We start from the raw sequence: 27,451 nt of genomic DNA on the forward strand, positions 1-27,451 counted from the left end.
CAAATTAAAAAAGAAATTGTACAACACCGACTTCAATTCTTCACAAAAATAATATGCAAAATATTACAAGCCTCAAAAAAAATTAAAACAGGATAATGAAAAAAATATTTCGTACTATAATTCAATTCGAAGAATACAATTAATTTTATATCATAATGGTAGCTATTAACATTCTTAATAACGGTTCTTTGCGAGCACCCTTAGCGTTCATTGTAAAGGCAGCATCCGAGCTATTTTTTAATAAATTCGCGCGCAAAGCGGAAAATTATCAATAATAAAAAAAAAAGATCTTGAAGAAACTTCGCGTTATAAGAATTCTTTTGTTTCAGTTGTAACCGCGTCGAAGTCGGTCCCTTTGCTTTTGAATGAAACACTATTTAAAATTAACACTTTCGCTTTAATAAATAATTAATTTATATTTAATAATTCTCTGAAGCGCTTTAAATATTTCTTGGAACGGTATTCAAAAAGTTAATTACAGCACTTCGTAAAGGCTGTATAAACTCGTGTTTTTAAGACTTTGATCTCACACGCATTAATGTTGTCTTCCATTGTTTAAATGCAAATAAGGCTTTGAACGTTTTAATTAGGTTTTATTTCGATAAGAAATTAATTTCTAATAAGTAAACACTCATTAATTGAATTTTTGGGATACCGAAAACTGAACTAGTAAAACTGATAAAATTTATTTATTATATATTACTGAAATGTTATCAAGGCAAGAGATCTATGTAACCTTTCAGTCGTTGGAGCGTTTTTCATCTCTAATTATAAAGTACAATTTTGACTTTTTGTGTGTTTTCATAGCATGTAGGAATGGAATTGGAAGACTAAAAAAAACATATCAGTAACTATTGTCGTAATATGTCAGATAACTATCTCAAAATCAGAAACTGTTAAAATTAGACCTAAGTTACTTTTTATTACTGCAACACTTTTCAAAGATATAAAACAGAACAAATGGAAAGGATAGAAAACAATAAAGCAATACACTTAAAATAATATCGAAAAAAAAAAATAGCTTTAACGACGTAACTTACAAGCGCTGATCGTTAAAGTAAAGAAAAAGTCATCTTATGGTCTACGAGTTTTATACATAACTTGTGATGAAACTTTTAAAGATAATAGTGGAATCCGAGATTTTTCTACTTGAGAGCTAGTGCGCACTAACGTGCGGCATTTTCGCGGTAATTTTCTCTATATAGCGACGGAAAAAAATATGACGTAGACGCACTCTGTGTAAAGTATTCGTAACGATTCTTTCCAGAGTGGTGCTTCGCTTATACTTTTATAATGTATAAAAGTAAAGAAAAAAGCGGTGTACGCGTTGAGTGGTCATAGTCGACCAAATCAAATGACAATGTAATTAATACGCTCGTAACGTTACTATTAAAACTAACTTTTATGAAAGAATTAAATATGAGAATATGTATAATATGTATATAATAATGTTCATCAATACATAGTATGAAACAAAGTTGCTTCCCGATGTCTGTATGCTTAGATCTTTAAAACTACGCAACGGATTTTGATGCGGTTTTCTTTAGTAAATAGAGTGATTCTAGGGGAAGGTTTATATGTATAATACATACATAATATAGTAGAGGAACACTGATTTTTTTGCACGCTTGCAAAGCCGAGGCGGGTTGCTAGTAATCTTTAATGTAATGACAATTAATCCAAAATATTCCTTCATAATAAAACAGTTTTCTTTTTATTGTGCATTTTGCGATTTATATTAACAGATTTTGCGTAACAAAAACCGCACTATTCTATACTTGTGTCTAACATTTCAGGTAATCATAACAGGTATTGAATATAAATTGCCCTACAACGCGATTGTAATGGTGACATGTTCGAGTAAAAGTTCGCTATTACAGTTTTGTCCAAGGAATTTATACAAAAATACATTCACTATGTGTAATTACGAGATTTGGAGAATTACTGTATGGGTTATCTTTATTAATAAATTATATTGTTAACTTTATGTACTATAGACAAATTAAAAATGTTATGTAAAAAATTACTATTAATTAAAAATATATGTATTTTGTTTAGAATCAAATAAAGATATAATCCCTGTATATGATAACAACTTCAGATCAGCAGCCTTAAAACCGGAGACTAAAGCTAGACAGTGGTCCGACGCTGACATTTTTCATCTTTTATATGACTAGATTGGCGCAGTTTGTAGTGACCCTACTTTCTGGTCCGGGGGTTGTGGGTTCGACTCCCACTCTGAGTCTGAGAGATATATGTATTTTTTGATGATAAAAACGATGATAAACGGGTATCGATACCTATAGACGCCTGCATTGCAAGTGCGTCGGCAACCCCACCCTCAACCTTCCCCGGCCTACCTAGCTATTTCAGTCACCAAAGGAACACAACTACGTGGAAGCGATACTATTTAGTTGTGATCTGTAACTTTACGATACTATGTATGGGAAGCTCCATTTCGAGAAAATATCTGCTGTGCCCTCAATATATCGTCATTTATTCTTCTTCTTTATAATATCAAAAAACTAAACATAAGAATAGTTCCAACATTGGTTATATTGTAATAAGAAATAATACATATAAAAATGCTAGTCGTATTAACTAAAATATTGTAAGCAAACTTTTTCGTATAAAGAAGTTATCCTGCACCGTACTCTAGATAGGGTAAATAGAATTTAGAATTTTCCCCGTCAACCCTAACCAATAAGCCGTAAAGAGGCATTTCTTAACATCACGTATTCCCCCGGTATCGTCCGCTAAATCCATATTAGCATTTATGAATAACGTCTTTCGTGCGTGCGTTGATTTGCTGTCTTTTAAACCGAAAAAAAAAAAGACAATTCGTGCATTAGGAACAGATACGGTGAGCGTATTTTGATTAGCATATTATTTACTCGTTTATTTAAAAATGTAAATTAAATATGTAAGTCACGATGGCGGCTTATGGAATACCTACGTATCTTTTAGTATCAAATAAAGAAAAATAATAAAAAAACGAGTGTGCCACAACCACACGACTGAAGTACTTCTTTAGCTTCATCTAACTCATATCTCCCTCTCAACTTCCGTTCGCTTCACTCGATCATTCTTTTCGTAACGCTCTCGTCACGCATTAACCAGCTTACTTACTCCCCAAATCAAGCGTGCGCAAAGAAAATTTAGTTTTCTTTATTTGTTTCTTAGTGTTTTACATTAATTCTTACTAAGAAAGGCCATATTATATCACGATATAGTTCGCAAGGTCAACATCACATCACATGCACATCTAGGTTTATAATGTAAGTTCACAGGCCAATTTTTGTACAGTGCTCAATTTTTTAAATGTTGGTCATTCGTTGTGTACAAGATATATTATTCATCATCTCTCTGCCCCTATCCCACTTATGTAGGGTCGGCACAACATGTTTTCGTCTTCTATTCCTCTCTATTATTCGTCATTTCAGCGCTTACTCCTTTCTTTCCTCATCCTTTTTTTACCAACATAGAGTTCATCCCTCCTCATTACATACCCATACCACACTAACCTACTGCTTCTCATTTTCTCCGTCACGGGTGCTATTACACCACAATATATACATATTATTATTACAAAATTATTTACAAGATACATTATTACAGGATATATTATTATTATTTACTTAGCGATTTTAATGAGCTATATAATAAAAGCAAGAATAAGTGAAAAGCATCGTAATTTTCAAAATTAAAGAAAATTATTTAAAGCGGACTGCTATTTACCGTAAACATTGTTTACGTTATGGTAATTATAATGAAAATTTATGCTTTTAACGTAAGCTGATGAAACAAGCTGGAAAAACACTGATTACATATGTAAATACAGGACTTGGTAAAAATTTACAATTTTTTTCGTATCAGATTTTTACGTGTTCAGCAATTTTCTTAATAACGCGTTTTTTAAATAATGTAAAAAGCTGAACACAAAAATTATTACACTAAAGTAACTAAATATTATTAATATTCGGAAGATATTTCAACCACTTAACACTTTTGAAATGCCCTTAGAGTCACAAAGTTTTTCCAAGATAGCGTCGATATTAAATAATATGAAATAAGAGGTATTGAACCTGCTCACGACGTCACGTCTAGTGCTCTGACAATTAATACGTCACAGTGCTTAAAAGAAATTTTAAAATCTTTGTTAGTTTATTTGGAAAAATAATAATTTTGTTAATATTTGAAATATAATTTTAATAAACAATGGCAACCATTTTTATCGAATTCAAAAAGGCAGATATACATATAATTAATAATACTGTGTACAATGTGAATGTTAAGCTACATTCTACGTCAATTTTAAATCACTTTTTAACTTATTCAATACATTAATAATTTTTCCGTAAAAATTTGTCGGCTTTGTACAAAAACAGTTTCCATATTGGCATTATTTTTTTTTACCAAATAATTTTATTCTTTCGAGGATATTTCAAACCTACCTACTTCTCATGTTCAATGTTCAAAGTCCATATATCCCATGATACCTAAAAACTAAATTTTGATATAGAATCTATCTATCTTCGGAATCACTGTATCTATTTGAAATAATCATTTGCCAGTTTAACACTAAATTAGTAAGATTTTAGTTTCAATACTAAAACTATTCAAAATCTTATATAAAAAACTTAGTTTCAATAGTTTATTATCAGGTGCGGCGAGACGTCAGTTAAAATTAAGTATATTGAATGTAGGGTGGTGACTTGGGAGAGGAAAACAATCACGTCAATGTCAAATACAATAACAATATCAAACAAGCTCGGGCGAAAAAGTCGGAAATAAAACAGGTAAAGTTACGTGACAAAAAAATAAGGAAACTATTAAACTTTGTGAAATTCGGCGTGACATTTTGAAGATGTATAAAACAAACGAGATTTTTTTTTAAATAAAGCTCAATTCTAACATTATCCATTCAATGAATTTGTAAGTCTTCTGACGTTCGAAAATAAAGTTATAAAAAACTGTTAGCAAACGTTGAATTAGGAAGTCGTCGACTTTCAACGAGATCACACTCGTAGCAAAGCTCTAGTAGTGCTAGCCTTCTTATTGAGTGACATTAAAAAACGAGCTGGATTTCTTTATGTTTCTTCTGAGTAATATTTCTCAAATGCATATATGCTTACAATGATTTAAAAAAAAGCTTTAAAGTATCAAAATTATTTAAAAAAAATTAGATACATCATAAAATTCAATAAAGTATTATAAATAAATAAATGTACTTAACATACTTATTTCTAAGGTAAGCAACTTAATGTTTATGTTTTAAGTAAAAGTCGACCCAAAACCACCGGAGCAGAAAGCAAGGGCTAAAAAATTAAAATTTTTATCTGCCCCAACCTTTGATTGCCCATACAAGTAAAAAACTATTTCTGAATCCAGAAGTCGTACAGCCAATCAACAACATGTCTATTAATCACGATTAACGTAAAACATCGATATATTTTTTTCGCCGTGCATTAATCACGAATGTCAAGCAACGCCGCGGCGCGACGATATATCAAAAACTAAATCAGCCATTGGGCGAAGCGCCAAATGAAAATATCAATACGGGACGGCATGTCGCGGGAGCATCGGTTAATAATTTGTATTTTGTATCGTCGAGAGTTATTGAAATTATTATAGTTCGTGAGCTTTTGTTCGACTTATTCGTAAATATAAATAGGAGACGCGCAAAGCGTTCGTTATACTTCGTTGGACTTCGGCGAATTGTATGCGGTATTGGGTATTTATATTAAATGCTCTTTTCGCATTTTCGGATATTCCTCAAAGGGGTGAAAAGGGAAATGATATATTGTATGCCCGTTCAACCATTTTTGAAGCTAAAGTTCACGTTTTTTGGATATCATCAAAGATAAATAAACAAGTTTCTATGAATTTATTTCTTTAAGGGGTGAAATATGGTAACGTGATTATTATCTATCTATTTAAATGCAGTGGCATTTATGTGTATTTTACTTTTTTTATTCTTTAAAGGGGTTCAGGATTAGATCTCTATAATCATAAATTCTATAATATATAATAATAATTATATAGTCATAAGATTCTAATTACAACAGCAACGCATCCACATAAAAAATCCCCAATTAAAATAAAAAATATATTATATTAAAACTTTTAGTGCTTCATGAAGAAACTTATTTATATTTTGAGCCCATTTAGCGTAAAAAGAATTAAGTTGTCTATGCCCCATAGACCCGTACCTAACTTTCGTAATTATACGGGACGGATTAAAGCTTGTTGCCAAATGGCTACACTCAAATGGATGGCGATTAATGTCCATAAACAAATATACGATACTGAGTAATATAAATTATAGGCGTATTTAATTAAAGGGTTGGTAATCATCGTTATTGTAACTGACAGGTTGTAACTGCCCCATGTTTATGCTAACGTCTTTCTGCGTGTTGAGAGGGATATGGGGCAGTGTTTACTTTGATTGGCGGGGTAACATCTTCATATTTCCTTATGAATTTCTTGGCTTTTACGAAGTGTGTAGAAATTATTTTAAATTTATATGGTAACTACCTGATTTCAAATAATTTATTTGCATATAGCAATCTCTGGCTTTCACACTTCGATACTTTGGAGTATTAACTTTACACTTGTATGTGAAATGATTCACATTTAAGACTTCTGCTCTTTACATTTAAGTTTTTCTTGATAAGGACAAATGCATGAAATAAAAAAAAAACCTTTTTAATATAATAATATTTAACACCATTTTTTATTTGTTTAATTTTAAATAATAATGTACTGCATACTACTGTTTGTACTACAATAATATATGATTCTGGAAGTTACTCAACTATTTTTTATACCCTAAAACATAATATATACATACGTATATTTTATAATGTTTTCTGAGAATAATAATCATTATTTGATTTCTCCTAGTAAGAAAACGTAGAGTAGTTTCAATATATTGAATAAATGCATATCTTTCGAATGACACGCCTGATCAATTTTAATAGCAAGACGCGGCTAATGCACATTGCTATATTAATTATTAAAAAAGAAAACAAAAAAACTAAAACATTATTCACTCACTTGTGTAATTACACAAACTGAAACGTAGCATTAAGAAATCACAAAGGCGAAAATACTAGTTGAAAGGTTGAATTCCTTACACGCCATCGCAGTTTAAAACCGTAAACGTTTTATTTCAATTTAATTCTTATAGCAAGCGGGAAAAGGTTCATAATGACGTGTCATATTATAATTGTTGACTGCACAATGCGAGCCTTCATTAAAATGCCGTTCTTTAAGTGAGCGATTTGTTTCATTCGAATCAGAGCAAGTTCTCTCTTTTCCTAGAGACATCAAAATACCGATTCTAAGTACACGCGGTCATAATCCCGTATTAAGCGTGTGGTATGTTCTGTTTACGTTTTTATTGATGTAATTAAAAATAATAGCTAGCTTGAAAATGGCGTTCTAGGAATGTCTGTTAAATTTTAATATGTACAATAAAACTGCTCTTATTAAGTCTTATTGTTATTTGTTGTATTTCAAATTTATTTTAAGTAAACATACGTTAATCGTTTCAATGTAGGTAACAATTCCAATGTATCGCAGTTGTGGCTTCGATTCCCGCTCGGATCGGATATTTATATTTGTAGAAATATTTGTTTCTGCAACAAGCTAGTTGTTCTAATATATAAATAACGGCTATCTTTTTTCAAGGTAAAGAAATCATTATTATCAACATGCTGTAGAGCAGCGTGGTGGATCCAGCGTGAAACCAAACCGATATGGTGAAGAGGGATAACGATACCGAGAAAAAACACAGCCATAGAACATTTACATATTCGCTTCAGCTTGTAATATCCCACTACTGGGCATAGGCCTCTTTCCCCATGTAGGTGAAAGATCAGAGCTTAATCCACCACGCTGCTCCAATGCGGGTTGGCGGATGTATTCCCTACTATGAGTGACGATCGCTATCAGGTGTACATGATAACAACCGGGACCGACGGCTTAACGTACTCTCCGAGGCACGCTGGGGAGACCCACTAGGACTGCACAAACACCCAGACCACGGCAAACACCTGTATGGCCAATACAAATGTTTGTAATGTGCGGGGATCGAACCCGCAACCGCCAGCGCAACAGGGAGGTACAATCTATGGCTGTGACCGCTGCGCCAACGCGGCGTCATTTACATATTCATTTAACCCTAATTCATTTATTAATTCTTAACAAATACCAAAAAATCTCAAGTATCAAACCTAAAAATAATTATTATCTGTTTATTAAAAATAGTAATGACTTAAAGTAAATAAGAAATTTAAATAATTTCATATCACCAAGCGTTTTCGTACAAGTTACTTAAAGTTTATCGAAACCAAACTGAAAACTTACAAAGCAAATGTTAGCGCCGAGCGTCTGCACTCCGTGCGAATTCGTTTAGCTCCGACAACATCAAACGTAAATACAACTCTAACAGTAAAATAACAAAGTCGAAATTCCGAATAACTCAGACGAATACTCGAGATAACTCGAAAACCTCCACAACTTGTCCGACTAATACTCTTCTTACCTCAAAATGGCTAAAGTTGGACGTAAGCTTTATAAAGCGACAATCCATTCTGAACTTTAAAATCAACAAGTTGTTGGTTCAAATTCTATTACAAAGATCACGATGTTTTAAGCCGAACTTAATTTGGTAAATTGTGTGAAAATGACAATCAATTTGGAACGTATTTATATATTGAAATTGCTATAAAGTTATTTACAAAGTTAACAATTTAAGTTTATAATTTTCATAGAAAATTACTACAGATTTATTGGTTATTTCAATATCGAATTCCAAAAAATAGGTCCCACTTATCACTCTTCAAACGCGAATGTAAATCGACGGAAGCTACGGTGGGGTAAAAAGGGCTTAAAGGGATTAAATACCCATGAATCTGAATCTAGAATAACATAATAACATAATAATACAACACAGGCACAGCAGGAAATATCCTGCTCAAAATCTGGAGCAGTCGACTAGAAAAGCAGCTCGACCTTAAAGATAATCACAGCTAAATTATACTACTTTCAAGCAGTGTATTGTGTTCCAGTTGCAAGTAAGGTGACACGAGCTCCTGAATTATTAACTATTTAGGATCGGCCACGCATTTGCGATTCCTCTGGTGTTGCAGGCGTCTATAATCTACGGTAATCGCTTACCACCAGGTGAGTCGTACGCATGTTTGACGAACCAGTTATAATAAATATAAAAAATATATATAAAAAACAAGTGAAGCAAAATCAAATATTTTCAGTATTTTACATAATTATTTATTTCAATAACAAGCAAAATCTACTGCACAAAATTAAAAGTGATAATTTTGATATACCGAAACATTGAGTATACCTATACTATACATACGTATATATATATATATACTAGCTGACCCGGCGAACTTCGTATCGCCTAACACAAACTTTATCGTATGGTATTAAAGTTCAAATTGACTTTTAAGTATTATCACAAATCTTTTGTATGGGAGTATAGAAAAGTGTTGTTTTTAGACTTTTTCAGGAAATTTAAATTTTTTTTTTTTTAGAATTTTTCTCTCCGTAAGAACCATCCTCGTACTTCAAGGAATATTTTAAAAAAGAATTAGCGAAATCGGTCCAACCGTTCTCGAGTTTTGCGCTTAGCAACACATTCAGCGACTCATTTTTATATTATAGATATATATAATTCTCGTGTCACAATGTTAGTTAAAATATTCCTTCGAAACGGCTAGGCAAATTTTTATGACATTTTGTGTGCATATCGGGTATTCTCAGAATCGACCAACATCTATTTTTCATACCCCTAAGTTATAGGGGGGGGGGGGATTAAGGGGGTTTGTAACATATATGGCAAAACAACGTTTGCGGGGTCAGCGAGTTACTATATAAACAACTGTAATTAAGCCGTGATACACACACATTTATAGCGCATGAAACTGGGAAACTAATCTTAGTAAAAATGATTAATTTCAACATTTAAAAAATCAGAAGCTTAGTATCGATCTCTAGGCCAAAGTCTCATACAAAAGCTTGTACGAAATACAATTTAACAAAAAATTTATTCTAGCCTAGAGTTTTTCCGGTCAAACTTTATACCAAGTTTCTTGCTCTGCTGAACTCGAGTTTCAGTTCGTGTTTTTTCTCTAACTGTAACGAACTTTTACTTTAGCTTTTTTTAATTTCATGAAAGAGGGTAATTGAATATTTTGAGATGAATCATAAGTGAATTTATTTTAAAACGTATAAATCATTAGCGTCATTTAACTTTAACTTATAAAGTGAGAGTCGTTTAATTTACCATAAATAAAACGACGGTGATTAAAACATGATTTCTGAGAAGTATACGGGTAAATGATATTTAACTTAAAAGTAATAGAAATTGTTATACAAATATATACGTAATTAATTGCAAGTAAGTAAACCATATAAATATATCGCAGATGTACTTTGACTATTAAGAACAACTAACAATAAGCTTTTTCCCACATATTACAAGGAAAAAGAAGAACTTATATACCTTTTAATGATGTCTTACGCGTCCTTGCCAGAAGTTTATTATCCTGATTCAGCTGTCTCGTATCATATTTAGAAAAAAAAAACATTTAATAAAGTTCATATCCGAAGTTTTGACTAAATGTTCTGAATTGTGATACTCCCTGTACGAGTTGTTGGAAATATCAAAATAACTGCCATAACTTAGTTGTGTATTTTAACAAATAATTTACGAAAGTGTCACGTCAAAATACACAAATAAATGAAGTTTAACATGATTAAATTAAATTAAATTAAATTAAATTTAGTTTGACACTTCAGAAGTTTGAACGAGTGAATTAATTAACTTGCACATAATGAAATTAACGAAAACCCATTACAGAAATAATCTAATACTAACAAATTCCACAATGAAAGTGTATCATTTAAAAAATCACTACACTATTTGTACTAAATTTACAATAAAATATATTTATGACTTACATTATACTACTGTATACAAACATACATATTAAAAAAACATGTATGTGAACAATGTGATAAAAAGTTATCTTTTAATGTCTTATCTATATTAATATTATAAGGCTGAAGAGTTTGTTTGTTTGTTTGTTTGTTCGTCTGTTTGTTTGTTTGTTTGTTTAAACAAGCTAATATCTCAGAAACTACTGATCCGATTTGAAAAATTCTTTTAATGTTAGATAGTCTATTTATCGAGGAAGGTTATAGGCTATATATCATCACGCTGAGACCAAAAGAAGCGGAGAACCAATGAAGAATGTTTCAAAATCGGGGGTTTTTTTTTCTTTTTGAGAGCTTCCGCTGCGTGCGCTGTGAAAACAGTTAAAGTTTCGCAAAAATCATGTAGAACAGAATCGATCCTCTTTAAAAGTTCAAAAAAAAAGTCCGCAACAGCATATATCTATCTTTTAAGGTTGGCTTACTAAAACCTTTTTCATGCTAACCAAGTTTGTTCTAAAATAATGCATTATTTGCGAAGACGTTTTTATGAACACGATATTAATCCTTATCGAAATAAATACGTTATTCATCACAAGTATTTAATTTAAAACAAAATAGCCTTTTACACAATTTGATTTCAATGAGTATCTCAGGAAATATCGCAGTTTTTAAATAGCCACGCGGACATAGTCGCGCGCAGAAGCTAGTAATTTATAAAAGTAAAATTAAGTGCGATTACACCGTTATAACATTTGTATAGAAAAACAAATAACAGAAAAGTGTCAGTGACGAGTAAGACCACGACAAATTAACTGCACGAAGTTATAAAGTAAAGTAATCGAAATAAATAACCCATAGCAAAAATCGATACGAAATATCGTAATCTATATTAAAGAGGGCCATAATCTTGGATCTATCAGCCAGCTCGTTGGAACTCCTCGATGTCCTTGCGAAGATTTACCAGAATGTACGCGAAAGTTCCCCAAATTACGGATACCTTTTCGAGAGGGATCAGAGTGGCATTTTCACTTGAATAACTAATTTAAAAGATTAAACAATGAAATTGAAATTGAATTTCGGACGTTCGGAGTGTTTGCGTTTACTTTTTTTAACGAAAAAACTTTTGAGAAATGATATCCATAAATGACGTTTGTTTTACAAAAAATGTTTTTGTTTTAAAAGTTTTAAAGAGACTTTAAAAAGAAAATTTTAGGCTTCGAAGTTGTGCTTTGGGTTATTTAGGATGATTTATTACGTATACCGAGATTGCCCAATGGGTATAAGATATGACACGTAAATTGCAAACAGCTGAGACGAGTCGACCGCGGTAGATAACAATGGTTTTGTTATTTTAAATGCTTAACGTATTTAAAATATATTTGGTACTCTGTGATAACACAGAGTAGGTACTAACTATATTTTATTGATAAAAAAAATATGTTATCGAATACATTTTTTATTAACACAGAGTACCTAACATTTATGTAACATCATATGACGTCTACCTATTTCAGAAAAAAATGGAATCATGTTTTGAGTAATATGTAATGCGCGACGCGGAAGACTGGGCTTAAATTCTTCCACTTAGTAAAAGTAGGTACTTTATTTAGATTGAGCATTGGCACAACAACACACTTTCACACAACATGAGTGAAGTGAACTAAAATACCCCGTAAATGACCAGTATTTGGGCAAAAGCATATTTTATATTATTTTTATTGTATTGAAAAGAATTGGAAATTAATCTAGTGACGTACTGTACTCCACTGTTATTTATCAAAATTGACGATCATTTTGAAATAATCTATATTTATGCCAGCAAAGGGAAACTCCGGCGTAAGGGTTTTAGCGTGTTCACCAAGGCAGAGTAAGAGAGGAAGACTGATCTAAAAGAACAAACATCCAAACTTAATACAAATATTGGTACCTACAAAAATAAATCCCAATCTTAACGGAAATGGAATTAAAATTAAAGCTACAGCACAAATCTTAAAACATATTTAAAAATAAATAAATTAATTTGACAAGTTTAAGTAACGGTCGTATGTAAGATTCAGCAAGAAAAACTTCTATCCTTCAGCTCAAGACATCTGCCAAATAACGAGAGAATGATTTGCGAGAAATCCCAAATTACCGGACCCGAGGCGATATAGACGTAGTATTGTAAACACAAACGGTGAATGGGCACATTTTTACGAACTTCACAAATAGGAATTTCTGGGTATAGGGAAAAAAGTTTAAAAAGATGTCTGGAGGAAGGCGCACGTCCTCCTAACTAAACATTGAGAATTTATTTTATTGGATACGAATTTTATTCCGTTATTTAACTTGTAAGCAAATCGTTTTTGGATGAACTGAAATTTTATGCTATGTGAAGTTTTCGGATGCAATATTAGTATCTTGTTCATAATTGAGAACATTCTTGTTTTTTTTTTGTCTTCACGCACTTATCTAATTAGAAAAACTCGAGCCTGGTAAAGATTGCCGTTTAGTAACAAAGATGACAGTTGGCGTATAAATAAGATAAATCTTATTTATATACCAACTAAAAGGTAAGCCCTTGAAAGACAATTTTATTCTTTACATTGTAAATAATAAGCATATTTTTTTATTAGGTAATTTTTTGCCTCGGGGAAACATAAGGCTACTGTTCCATTTGTAAGTTCGCATCAATATTATGATATTTAGTAGAATACATATATTCATGCCTTCAATCCACTCCGAATTATATTCTTAAATTACATTGATGGAACTCTTTCAGACGTCTCTTTGTAACAGACTTAAGTCATATTATATTATCTACCTACGAAATATATACGAAAGTAATAGACATGTTTACGATATTTTGAAGGTAAATAATTAAGTAAAATTGAACACATACAAGAAAAACCTTTGCTATAATAAATCAGGACCACAAACAATGGTAACAATAGAAAGATTTGTGGCCACAGTGGCTAAATTTGTCAAGCGAATGAAGACTTATTTCGTGGATCAAACAAAAAATGGACAATACCCTAAACATAAGGGCAGTTTGGTGTTCATGGGGTGCCACCCATTAGCGACGAAGAAAGGACGGTAATATACCGCCCCATTCTGTTGCGGACAAAAAAGTTTTAATTTCATGTTTTTGTTACTTTATTTTTCAGTAAATAATAAAACGGGTACTCAACTTTTAGGACTCGAAAAGGTACGAATTAATATAATTTTTAATGTATATACTTGCGTATTTATACACTCGTGACTATTAACTGTAGTAAATTTTTAATGAAAGCCAAGGAAGTTTAACGAAAAACTATTTTTTTATTTTATAGGAATCTAACATAAACTGGATAGCTAAAAAATTAAAAAGTGATTGAAACTTAAAAATTACTATAAAATAGACACCATAGATTTTGTACATTTTTCGTGATACATTCGTTTATTATAAAATAAATATCATAATATTATTATAATAGAAATATTTCAATAACAATTATAATTTGGAAGATATTTTAGATAATACACACAAGTTACTCTACAACCATGCACATTTTAATTGATAAGAAAATTTTGTTTGCGCGCAAACGAAAAAACAAACTGACTTCAATCAGCGAGATTGTTTTAATTAAACCACCTTTCATTTAAAACAAAAATCATCGAAATCGGTCTACCCAGTCAAAATTTTTAAGGCAACATACATAAAATAATTGTGTTTGCTCGCAAACGAAAAAAAAAACCGACTTCAATTACATCGACAAGTAATACAACGTAGATCGACGAAAAAATAGTCAAGCAACTACGCGTTATTAAAGATTACTCAAAAAGTAGTTATCAGATCTCGATAAAATTTATATGTGACCACATGATAAACATCAGCTTTCGATTAAATTAAAAATTATCAAAATCGGTACACCCAGTAAAAAGTTATTACGGATTTTCGAGAGTTTCCCTCGATTCCTCTGGGATCCCATCATCAGATCCTAGTTTCCTTATCACGGTACCAAACTAGGAATATCCCCTTTCCAACAAAAAAAAGAATTATCAAAATCGGTATATCCATTAGAAAGTTATGCGGTATAATACAACGTAGGTCGACGAAAAAAGCGTCAAGTAAAAACACATTATTAGATATAACTCGAAAAGTAGTTGTTAGATCTCAAATAAATTTAAATGGGACCAATTGGCACACACCACCTTTCGATTAAAACAAAATTCGTCGAAATCGGTCCACACGGGCAAAAGTTCTGATGTAACATACATTAAAAAAAAAAATACAGTCGAATTGAGAACCTCCTCCTTTTTTGGAAGTCGGTTAAAAATACAATCGAATTGAGCACTTCCTCCTTTTTTTGGAAATCGGTTAAGAAATGATAATAAATTAACAAATGTTCAAAAAAAAAAAATACTCAAGACAATTTACAATAATCACTTTAAATAATACCTATTCCTCAGTGTGTAGTAACCCTTATAGACGGAGAGTCTCACATTAGCCAAAACTAGAAGCAAATAGCGACAATTCGTTTTTGTTACTTGCCCTTTGTATTTTTTGGGATTTCACTTTTATTTGAATGAGACAAAAAAAAATATCCGTGCAAACGTCCCGGTAATCTCATTGGGGACGATATGAGGCTCGGATTACGTGTCAGGGTTGCCACTCTTAAGTTAAAAACTATAATATACTTGCTGATCAGATAAATGTTGTCGTGTCTTGAGAACCGTCAAACGCTTGCACTTTAAATTTTCTTGTCTTTCTAATTTTTTTTTTTATAATCGTATCACTCGATTTTACGATTTAATAGTCAGTACAGTTAGGGGAAATCATAATTTTTGTGATCGGTATTACAATAACAAATATTATTTTCATTTCTATTAACCTACTTTCTTTTCATTTAAGAGAAATCGTGGTCTAACCCTATGTTAATTATTAAATTAAATTTTTATTTTTAGTACAGGAAATTTCTCAGGACATATTTGAAATGTTATAACCCTTGCGAAGTTACATACATAACATAGTTTATATGGTTTAGCTTTTTGATGGCGATTTTATCTTGAATGACAGGTAAGAACCCCGGCGTAAAATAATTTCAGATACAATCTTTAATTTTGATAAAATTACTGAAAGAGGGTAAGTCTGACTCAACTTTAAAATTAACATGGATAGGATAAATAGAAAATTTAACAGTGTTAAGGTTCTGTCTGTAGTTATATACGAGTACTATATGTTATCAATATGAATCGTAGCAAGACTTATTACAGCCTCCAGATATTCTCAGGAATATAAAATTACTAGTGTACACTTTATCAAAATCCTTTCATTCAATTTGATATGTACATTGTACACATTCCTACAAAAATGCAAAAGTTACAAAATAAACTGTTGTTACTAAAACAAACAAAATATAATTATTGTTTTAAAAAATGATTATAGCCTTGCTATGATTTGATTTTATAGGCAATTTAACTGTGTGCCTTTTTATTATTAATTTATAAAAACATTTCTTAAATTTAATTAATAACATATTAATTAAATTTAAAAAATTGACACCGCGTTGGCGCATCGGTCACAGCCACGGATTGTACCCGTTGCGCTGGCGGTTGCGGGTTCGATACCCACACATGACAAACATTTGTATTGGCCATACAGGTGTTTGCCGTGGTCTGGGTGTTTGTGCAGTCCTAGTGGATCTCCCCACAGTGCCTCGGAGAGCACGTTAAGCCATCGGTAGCGGTTGTTATCATGTACACCTGATAGCGATCGTTACTCATAGTAGGGAATATATCCGCCAACCCGCATTGGAGCAGCGTGGTGGATTAAGCTCTGATCCTTCTCCTACATGGGGAAAGAGGCCTATGTCCAGTAGTGGGATATTACAAGATGAAGCGATAATAGCATATTTCTTTTCATTACATATGCAAGCACAGATTCGAACAAAATAAATAAAGAAATGTCAAATTGGTCTGAGATTATAATACATAAAATTGAAATTTATTATTTATATTTATTAACTACAAACAAAAAATAGTGAAAAACCCGGAACGGTAAATCCCCAAAATCATTTAGAACAATGAATATTAAACGTTTTTAATAACATTTTTCTATCTACCCTCGAATGCAAACAACGTTTATCCGATTTCGCGCATATACAAAACACCAGCACTCAATTAGTCGCTGGTTTCATTACTGTATTTAGAATGAAAACGAAAATATACCTTAATTAAACAGCATTAGGTTTAATTTTGCTTGTCCGTTTGTATATATACATATACATGTGTGCACCGTATGCAAATAAAAATGAATCGCACTACACTTAATTAAGGTTCATTCTCGGTTGTTCATCAGGCGAATATGGTACCGCAGCGAGTCGACCGACGCGCGGTGGGATTTGAATTTTTAAAGAGATTATTTCGGAGCGGCTCCCAGTAATTGAGGCCGCCGTGTTATCCTCTAACTATGTCAGGAAACTTAGTTTGTTTGAAGACGGTTTGCAACTGTTGTATACTGCAGTACAGTAGTCTATAGCTCATAGAGAATATATGACGTTGAGTTCGATTATCGAATATTTTGCAATTATTGGTGTTGCAGGTGTCCATAAGCTACGGTAATCGCTTACCATCAGGTAAGCCGTACGCTTTTTTTGCCAACCTAGTGACATAAAAAAAAATATATTTATTTGTCAATTTCAGACTTGATTAAATTGATAATAATAAACAGTTACTTAGAAGAGCAACAGCGAAATATTTTGCCGATACTTCTCTGCAGAATCTACGTTCCGAATTGGTGTTAGCTTCACATAAGCAAGTTTTTTTTTTATTATAATAATAACTAGCTGACCTGGCGAACTTCATATCACCTTATTTTTTTTTCTTGAACATATTTATTAACTACATAAATCAAATAAAAAAATATAGCCCTATCTTTAAAGTTCGATCAAACTGCACACGGTGTGCAAATTTGATTAAAATGGTTAAGTAGTTTAGGATTCCATCGCGGACAAACAACGTTTATATACATTACGATTATAAAATGGCTAATAATTAGTACCCTATTTGAATAAGAAGGTCAATTTACGTATGTAAGTAATTAAGTACGTTTTGATGTTGTTTTGCCTGTTCCGTCTGGTAACATGTAATGTCATAATCGTAGCCTTAATATTATAATTTAGACAAGCCCGTTGGCACAGTTGGCAGCGACTCTGGATTCTCCCATTACTCTTCTCCCGACGCTGAACGTAATATTTGCATAAATATGGATATCAGTTTAGTGTTAGTTAAAATACAGGCATGGTGTTTGTTTGTTAAATAAAAAAATAAAATACGGATGCCGACACTTTAACTGTGTTCTAATGCTCAGCTGGTAACATTTTCAGAAAAGTTTTGGAAACAATTTTTTAGTTAGCATAGACAACCCGCAGTGGAACAGCTTGGTTGATTAAGCTCCAATCCTTCTCGTACTCGTATATGACGAAAGATGCCCATGCCCAGCAGTGGTATATTACAGACTGAATTGTAGACGCCATTTCGTTACCAATATAAGATAAAAAAAAATTATAACCAGGTCGGAAACAAGCGTCCGGCTCACCTGATAGTAAGCAATTACCGTAGCTTGTAGACGTCTGCAACACCAGAAGCATCACAAGCGCGTTGCTGACCTTATCCCTAAACCCAACAGGAGATCATATTACCCATCAATCTACAACTAAGAAACAATTGCAATTAACAGAATTTCTCCAGCCCACTCCCCAGATGTTACTACTTTCTTCAGAATATAGAGCATTAAAACGAGTTATTAAACATTGTTTAATTGCAAGAAACATTACCCCCTATAAAATACCACATTGTATCTTATACGAGCAGAATATAAAATAGCCCCGAAGCGGGTAAAGCCACACGGATCGTCTAGTCACGATAAAACGATTATGATATTAAATAGACCGATCATTTGAAGGGTCATTTTTTGTAACGCAGTATCATTTTACGTCTTGTAAGTAGCTCTTAGATCTCCTACTCATCGCCATTTTGAATTTATTGAAGCACTTCACAAAAGTCTTTATTACTTTCAATGGTAACCTTTTTATTGACCCGTAAAACTTCTCGGGAACTCAACAGGTGACGCTTGTTGCGACATGTTTTTAAGCTATTATTTACTGTAAGCTCTTTCTCGAAGAGTTCAATTTTGATTGATGGATACGTGGCAAGTAATCTGATGTTTTAGGATTTAAGTTTTAAGACTTGGTCTCCCTAAAGAAGTGAAGGGATTAGGTTACTTTAAGTGTCTGATAAATTGTGACTCTATTACCAAAAAGATTTGCATTAAAATTCAAAGAGATATACCGATACATTCAAAGAGATATACCGAGGACAAATGACCGATGAACGAAAAAAAGGGAACCTTGCACAAATAAAAGCAAGCAACAACATAAATGATAATAATATAAGTAAATGTAACTTTTTCGGTTAAAAAAAATCACCGATTGAAATTTCTTTGAAATATTTTAATACATACATTTATTGTATTATTTAAATATCTACCGTACGACGCTAGAAAACAGATGGCGCACATTATGACCAGATTGAAACTCGGTCTTCAAGTTTGACAATAAAGTAGACACAGACAGATCTACTGTTTAATTGAAACCAGTTAGGTACTTTTCAAATTAGTAATTTATACATTACTGGTATAATTAAAAAAAAAAAAAATCTAATGTTTTCATCGTACAAAAACTTATAAGTTACATTTTTTGTTATATTTTTTTTATGCAATAGGTCGGCAAACAAGCGTACGGCTCACCTGTTGGTAAGTGATTACCATAGGCTATACACGACTGCAGCACCATAAGCAGGTTACATTTTGTGTTGGTATACAAAAAAGTGTAAATAAATAAATAAATAAGGTCACCTTACTCACCACAGGAACATAACACTGCTTGAAAACAGTATAAATTAACTGTGGTCTTTTGTAAGGTGGAGGAGGTACTTCCAAAGTCAGACTGCTCCAAATTTTGAGCACGATATTGCACGATATACCTCTGCTGTTCCCTACCTCAGTTCATATCGTACCATCAGTCATATTTTAACCGATAAAAGTAAATATACGGAGGCCTTATCGTAGATTATGTAGAATGAAATAGATAGCCTGGAAACAAACAACACTAACCACAAGATCAACAACATTTGTATGGAATATAAAAATTTATCAAAATTGTCTCTATTGTCCAAATAAATACACTAAAAGAAACAAAATAAAAACTGTAATTTAAAATAATAATAAATGAAGAGTACATAGTTATGGAATAGTACAAAGTGCATGCTAATGTAATTAATATGGTTTAAAATCGGTAAGGCTCATTCGAGTTACTCGGTTAACCGGCTACACGGCGGGCTTAAGTCGGCTCTGCCTCGGTTTTGGCAATTATCCCGGTATTTGCAACTGTCCGCGAAATTATACAATAATGTTAAATTTAACTGAATAACATTTCTTTAACTTAAAGTGTTTCTTATCAAATAAACAAATAAAGTAATGATACATATTATAATACTGTAATTAAAAAGTAATATTACAGAATTATTCAATCTATTTTAATAAATATAAATAATAAATATCTTATAAATTTCACACTGCGAATAAAGGCCTGTATTTCTTGTTAGAATGATAGTACTTATCTATGAAATTCTTCCGATATAGGAACGCAGATTTTACGATGTTTTCGTCAACTTGTGCAAAGAAAAATTATTCAAATTCCACGCTTGACAAAGTTATGTTTGCTTGAGTTGGACTTAAACATCTTATCTGATTTTTAAGCCCGTATATTTAAAAAATAACTTATAATAGCACAAACTATTAAACTTGTAAGCTTTTAAAATAACGATACAAACGACGGAGACATTTTTAGCGGCACAGTGAACTGAATCTATCCGGATCGATGAAGAGCTAAAATTACAATTGTTTCTCTGTAACTGGCGCTGGATTTAATGCGAATACATTTTTAAAACAGCTATAAACGTGAAAACTGTACGTAGTTTATGCGGTAGTAAAATAAGGTTTTAAAGTAGCCAATACGATCTATTATGCCCGTCATAGCATAACGTTATATCGCCTAAGTTATGATCATATGAGTTATGGTTATGCTAAATTTAAGGAAAATGGTTCTACGAGTACAACAGAACAATAAAGAAGCACCGAAGAGATAACAGAGGAGCAAGCAGGCAATACAGAAATTGCTAAACATTTATATGTTGTTGTGACCGACCACAATAGCATAATTATAACAAGTAAACTACACCTCAAAAATTAATTAATTTAGAAAATTTTAAAAACGCCGAAGAGTAAACCATAATTTGTTTAAGTTCATACAGGCACTATTTTAAGCTATGTAAAGCCTTTTTACATGTTTTTTATTAGCTTCACCTACATGTTTGTATGTTTGTAACAGACTCCTTGGACTTCATTTTGACCTAATTCAAACGTTCAGATTTCATTTCAACTTGACTTATAGCGGACCGATGATAATACACTAATTTTATAAGATTTTCTACTTTTTAGTTTGGTTTATTTATTAAAGAGTGTTTTTTAGTTTTTTTTTTTAACTATTATTTTTTTTAATAAATAATAGTAAAATAAAACTAAATATTTATATTAAATATATATATATTTATTTAATGAATAATAAAAAAAAACTAAAAAACACGCTTTTATAAAGTATTACTTAAAATATTACTGAACTCCGGGTTGAATAAATATTAAGTTCTAAGCTTGTCATCCACCTATTATTTAAATAGGTCAAAGACCCCATGTTACAGTTGTAACAAGGGGTGCGAATCGAATATGAACTCGTGACGTTTCGTATATTGGATTAATAAATTTACATGAGGTTTATTCTACACTAGACGTGAACCGCTGCTTCAGTCGTGTTGATTTTCAAAAATCGGTATGTATACAATCTTTTGGTGCGAACTCATGGGTTTTTTGCCCGTAGTCACCACGCTGGGCAGGCGGGTTGGTGACCGCAGGGCTGACTTTATCGCACCGAAGACGTTGCTGCCCGTCCTCGGTCTGTGCATTTAAAAAAGCCAGCAGTTTGGCAGACTCCGTCGAGTCTTCACTTCGAAGATTCCGCAATGCTTGAAGACAAAAGTTTTCGAGCAATGCGTCCTGCCTGTGTTAACATACGGAGCCGAGACGTGGACACTGACGAAGGGACTGGTCCACAAGTTTAAAGTCGCTCAACGTGCAATGGAACGGGCTATACTTGGGGTCTCTCTCAAAGACAGATTAGAAATGAGACTATCCGCGAGAGAACGAAAGTAACCGACATAGCCCACAGAATTAGCAAGTTGAAGTGGCAGTGGGCTGGTCATCTGTGTCGCAGGACCGATGGCCGTTGGAGTAGACGGGTCCTAGAGTGGAGACCGCGACTTGGCAAACGCAGTGTGGGACGTCCTCCGGCCCGTTGGACCGACGATCTACGTAAGATTGCCGGTGTAGGCTGGATGAGGATTGCGGAAGACCGGAATGTGTGGCGCGAACTTGGGGAGGCCTATGTCCAGCAGTGGACTGCGATAGGCTGAAGTGTGTGTGTGTGGTATACAATCGGTAGAGCTATAAAGGTTTAGATGTTTTTAAGCATACATGCTTGCGTTATAGGTAGCAGTAAACTGTTATAACTATTTTTTTTAAATATACCTAGTATATACATATGTATATATAAATACATTTATTACACTCATAACGACGCGTTAGCGCAGCGATAATAGCACTGGCTGTTGCGCTGGTGGTCGCGGGTTCGATTCTTGCTCACGGCAGACATCTGTATTGTCCATATAGATGTTAGTCGTGGTCGGGGCGTTGTGTTTGTGTATTATATGTGTTTCCGAACCCCCAACACAGGAGAAAATCCTACTGGGGGATCCGTTGAGTGTGAAGCGTTTATTAATTCTTATTATTAATAATCATGCGAGAATATTTATTTATAGGTTTTTTTTTTAATCTTTGTCTTGAAAATTAAAAAAAAACTGATGTTTAAAATATCACTAAAGATTATTATTTGTTCCTCCAAAATAAACAAAAGTTCCCCTTTGTATACAATACAGTGAAACGTGAAATTACAGTAGATTCGGCTTTAGGTTTTTGAAACGATATTATATTCATTAGAAGCCGAGTTTCAAGCGTTCACTGATCAGTAGTCCACAAAATCCGTGCTTCACGTACATAGCTAGGAAAGGGTTAAAATTTAAAATGCATCGCCGTGAGGCATTTTAAAATACGGAACGAAGTATTGGTATTACTTATTATTGGGTGTTTGTGCAGTCCTTGTGGGTCTCCCCACCGTGCCTCGGAGAGCACGTTAAGCCGTCGGTCCCGGTTGTTGTCATGTACACCTGATAGCGATCGTTACTCGTAGTAGGGAATATATCCGCCAACCCGCATTGGAGCAGCGTGGTGGATTAAGCTCTGATCCTTCTCCTACAAGGGGAAAGAGGCCTATGCCCAGTAGTGGAATATTACAGGCCGAAGCGTAATTTCGGAATTTCGTAAAAAATGATTGCAAATAATAAATTGGGTTGTTTGGAATATAAATATAACATAATAATACCGCCCATTGTACTACTCAGTCTGTGACTATCTTAAACTGTGTTTAATTTGTTACATGTAATTGTTAGTGTGGTTACGGCAGCAAAGAATATAGCCACCACCTCCTCTCTTTCCGTCGGTGTCGTAAGAGGCGACTAAGGGATAACATAGTTCCATTACCACATTGGAACTTAAAAGCCGACCGATGGCGGGATAACCATCCAACTGCTGGCTTTGAAATACACAGGCCGAAGACGGGCAGCAGTGTCTTCGGTGCGACAAAGCCAGCCCCGCCCGCTCAACGTGGTGACTATGGGCAAAACACGTGAGTTCACGCCATTTTTGGCGCGAACTCGTGGAGGCCTATGTCCAGCAGTGAACTGCGATAGGCTGATGTGTATGTACTTGTGAGGGTGTACAATAAAGAAGAAATAAATAATTTTATGTATTTTTAATTAGTTACTATTTAAAATATCTAATTACGATCATCATTACTCTTAGTAGGATAATTACACTCCGTAATGTAGCAATGTATCAGATTGAACTCAAACCTTGAGTATCATCTCATCAATCTCCAACAGCTAGACTTTAAAAGGTAATATTGGACAATCACTTTTAATTTAATCTGTTTCAATTAAATTATTCAAAAGAAAATCTTGTCATTTATCTTGCTACTTAATCGTAAGATTTGTAACCGGTAACCGTTTTAATTTATAACGAGTTTATTTATCCACAAGTCTACCCTTGCGATAAAATAAGTTTGCATTTAATAAATAAAAAAAAATCTCAAAATTTTCACAGCTTCAATGAAATAATCGATTAAATAAGTTTGCGTGGCAAAAATTAAATTTTAATAGGGATTTAACAAATCGTTCCTTAATATTTTAAAAATAGCTCTGAATCTTGTCCCTTATTATTACGATCGTGTATTAATTCAAAGCGAGTCGCCAGTAATTAAAATGTTAAAATCGTTTGACTGTTCGCACACAGCTTTATTTTCGGGCGACGGAATTTTAGATGACGTTTGGCTAATTATTTATTATGTCCCACGAAAACGTTAAAATTAAATCTATTTTGAATGTAAAATGAAAGAAAATACACGTAATGAAGTAATAATAAGATACAAATTAATAATATTTGTAACTTATCACTATATTAGCTACCTCATAGAAATCTTGTTTAAGGCTGTGTAGTACGTATTGCAATCTAATTGAAACCGCGTAAAGCGCTTTAAAAGTACGAAAAGGAGAAATGTTTAACTCGTTCTTAAGCGATGTTTAACGCCTTCTTTGATTTGGACTTTGCGACAAGCATGTCTTAACCAACTCTAATTTTTGTTCATCGCTCTTCTTTTTGAATATTTTATTAAATTAATTTTCTGTAGTTATTTTATTCCATTCCAAGATTTCAAGATAATTATATATTTTCAACTAAAACTGTGGTTTAATTTTCACGAAGGAATTTGAAATTCACTAAGGAAAGCGAGTATTTTTAGCATAATTAGCATTTTAAACCAAGGAGATGAAATTATTCTTCGTTTTCAGATTAGCGCCGTAATTTGTATTAGGTTTACCAAAACTTGCATTTAAATGTGTAAGATAAAAATTTTATGGGATTTTTGTAGAAAATTCGCAGACATTGAGACAAAATTATCTAGTCTTAGTTGTGGTAGATATCGTTGGTGATCGCTTATGAATAATTGTAGAGGCCTTGTAAATTGTTGTCGTCTGACGTTCGTACGATAAACAAACGTCGAAGATGCACTATAAAGTGACGAATGTGCAAAACATTGCATCATAAAACCAATAAAATCATTTTACTACTGCAAAAACTTGGATGGCCAATGTCACATTGGCTATACTATCAAATGTTTGATCAAACCCGCAAAGTTTGACAAACGGTTTGACTGCTTACTGGACGCTAAACGTCAAAATAGGGTAAATGAAAGGTCTTTCTGTGTTGGATGAGACAGGTCTTCATTTTGTACAATATATGTCGCAGTTCGTAACAATTATATCTGAGGATATTCCGAAATAAAAATAAAACAGGCGAGAGAGTGCGTAATTACAAAAGAAGTTCCTCCTTTTGAAACGAGGGAAAAAAAATATTAAAATACCCTCAAAGAAAGTGGCGCAGGGCGTCGCAGACTTGAGACGTTTATAAAAGAGTATATAAAAGAGCTTTCTAAAGAAATTTATATATTATTTTTCTTTCAAACATCATTGCGTAATGATATTTTAATTATTATGAATATTTCTTAATGAATGTAAAAATGTATTAATTTACAAAACTCGTATTGAGCTCTGCAACTAAAATACTTTTAATAACCTGTAAATTGTCATATAGAATATACTCATAAATTAACTACTTAACAATATTTAAAATTCAGAATAAGTCTGATCCAGATTACCGCACGAATTAATCTGTCGCTATAACGCCTGATACATATACTTACTGGTTTGTTTTTTTTTTTTTTTTCATTAAAGCATCTAGGTACGTATTACCTCAATTATTATTATTTATAGATATAGTTTTCTGATAGACGATTACCTTCTAATGCATGCATGTATCATCACATAGTATAAAACAAAGTTGCTTCCCGCTAGATCTTTAAAATTACGCAAATGATTTTGATGCGGTTTTCTTTAGTAAGTAGAGTGATTCCAGAGGAAGGTTTATGTATGTGTTATAGGTAAAACACATACATAATATAGTAGAGGAATACTGATAAGTTTTGCAACCGTCATAATATGAATTACCTTATATGATAATGGTATAAAAAATTTCGTCCAATCGGATTTCGAAACTCGACGGGTGTGAACGGTGTACAACTAGTAAAAAACACAAAGTAAAAAAAGAATTCTTAACAAAATAGTTTTCATTCAACGAAATCTCATCATAACATCTGAACATAGCAGCTACATAAAAACCGTCCGTTCGGTTCGACATCTCGGAAACTCGAGTCTTGAGCTCTTGGTTTGTTTCCAAAATAGTTAGACTTTGAAGCTAAACTTTAAATAGAAATCGGAAGTCGTATTTTAATATCGCCGTTCGAATACTTTGCCTTTGAAAGATTCCTAGGACAAAATACAATAATACATGAGATAAGACAAGTCTAAGATAGGACTCGTGGTTTGAATGATAGCTAGGAAATTGGGAGTTCACTTTAAATCAGATAACGATATTGAGAAACGTGATAACATTTTCGTCATCTCTTTGATGTAAATCGAATGACAATTATAATTTAATTTCAATTAAAAGTTTTTTAAGATAAAATAAATTGGGAAATTAATTTAAGGAAAACCTCAAACTAATTTGAGATTTATTGATGGAGAATTAATTTGATATGGATATCAAAATAAGGAATGGTAAATGCTTTATGCGTAATATTAATGTGTAGATTAAAGAAGAATGTTTTGTTTCTTGTAAATTAATACTTTAGTATTTTTAAGTAATTAATTAACTATACATTATTTAACTAGTCCTTTGGTGCAGCTTGTGCTTTCTGTTCCGGAGGTTGCGGGTCCGAGTCCCGCCTGAGTCTGGGTGTAATATTTATATTTCTGTTCATATATACATGTACCTATTATTTCTATGAATATTTATAAAGATAAAAAATAGCTATAACAGGCGGCTGTTACCTATAACAGGCATTAATTTGCTTACTCTAGGAGCAGACGACCGTGTCTGTATGCTATAAGATATGTATATTTATTTTTACTATTGGTCGCCCAGATGTCGAAATTCGACCATAATAAAAAAAAAAATTAAAAGAAACCAAAAAATAATGAAAATAAAGAAACTTATTTTAAATTTTTCAATTTGACTACAGCTTCACAATATGCGTCTGTGTGTCTAATAGATGTTAGTGTGTGTAATGTTTTTTTATTGATTTAATATATTTTATGCATAATTTTAAAAAAGTATTTGTAT

At 32.6% G+C, this 27,451-nt stretch overlaps 1 long non-coding RNA gene across 1 annotated transcript; it reads right to left on the bottom strand.

The window, feature by feature from the left end:
• Positions 1-3,488: 3,488 nt before the first annotated feature.
• LOC123664019 lies at positions 3,489-26,290 on the bottom strand. Its single transcript, XR_006744738.1, has 4 exons — positions 26,278-26,290; positions 23,011-23,020; positions 15,825-15,831; positions 3,489-3,555 (listed from the first exon to the last, which is right to left on the bottom strand). It is a non-coding gene; the product is annotated as an uncharacterized LOC123664019 (long non-coding RNA).
• Positions 26,291-27,451: the final 1,161 nt, after the last annotated feature.

Source organism: Melitaea cinxia, chromosome 21 (genome assembly GCF_905220565.1).
Source record: "Melitaea cinxia chromosome 21, ilMelCinx1.1, whole genome shotgun sequence".
NCBI classification, from domain to species: Eukaryota; Metazoa; Arthropoda; class Insecta; order Lepidoptera; family Nymphalidae; genus Melitaea; species Melitaea cinxia.